At 41.4% G+C, this 691-nt stretch overlaps 1 non-coding gene across 1 annotated transcript; it reads right to left on the minus strand.

Annotated features, from left to right (window-relative positions):
- Nucleotides 1-307: 307 nt before the first annotated feature.
- Nucleotides 308-414, minus strand: LOC132608426 (small nucleolar RNA R71). Its single transcript, XR_009570349.1, has one exon. It is a non-coding gene; the product is annotated as a small nucleolar RNA R71 (small nucleolar RNA).
- Between the last annotated feature and the right edge of the window lie 277 nt (nucleotides 415-691).

Genomic DNA, 691 nt, shown 5'->3' on the forward strand with positions numbered 1-691 from the left:
CAAGCCCAACATCGAGGGTCACTTCGAGCTGAAACATCCTATGATTCAGCTGCTTAACTCTGGTGGGCAGTTCATGGGTTTTTCCCATGAGGATCCTTAGCGACACATCCAAACTTTTTTGGAGATTGCTGATACTTATGTTACTGCAAGGGTCACTACTAATTATGTGCGACTTACACTATTCCAATTCTCTCTACTTGGGGAAGAAAAAAGCTGGTTGTTCGCAGAACCAGCAAGATCCATTACTTATTGGGATGATTTAGCAAGGAAATTTCTGACAAGGTTCTTCCCTTCTAGGAAGACAGCAAGGCTCAGGAGTGAAATCATGTCATTTAGGCAAAAAAATGGAGAGAGTTTATATCATGCATGGGAGAGGTTCGAGACTCTTCTCAAAGATTGTCCTCATCATCATAATCATCAATCGAATGAGGTTCTGACACACACACACACTTATCGAGAGTCTGGATGCTCACACGAAGATATTATTAGACTCTGCAGCAGGGGGAAGACTCTTGATCTTAGCTATGAGGAACTGTTTATCCTCTTGAACAGGTTCTCTCAGAGTAGTCTAGATTGACAAGGTGACATAAGCAGAGGTGTAATTAAGAAGGCATTCAGAGTTCTTGAAGTGGATAACTATACGACACTATTAACACAGATTGCGGCTATGCAAAATGATTTCCAAAAGTTT

This window comes from Lycium barbarum, chromosome 8 (genome assembly GCF_019175385.1).
Source record: "Lycium barbarum isolate Lr01 chromosome 8, ASM1917538v2, whole genome shotgun sequence".
Taxonomy (NCBI): domain Eukaryota; kingdom Viridiplantae; phylum Streptophyta; class Magnoliopsida; order Solanales; family Solanaceae; genus Lycium; species Lycium barbarum.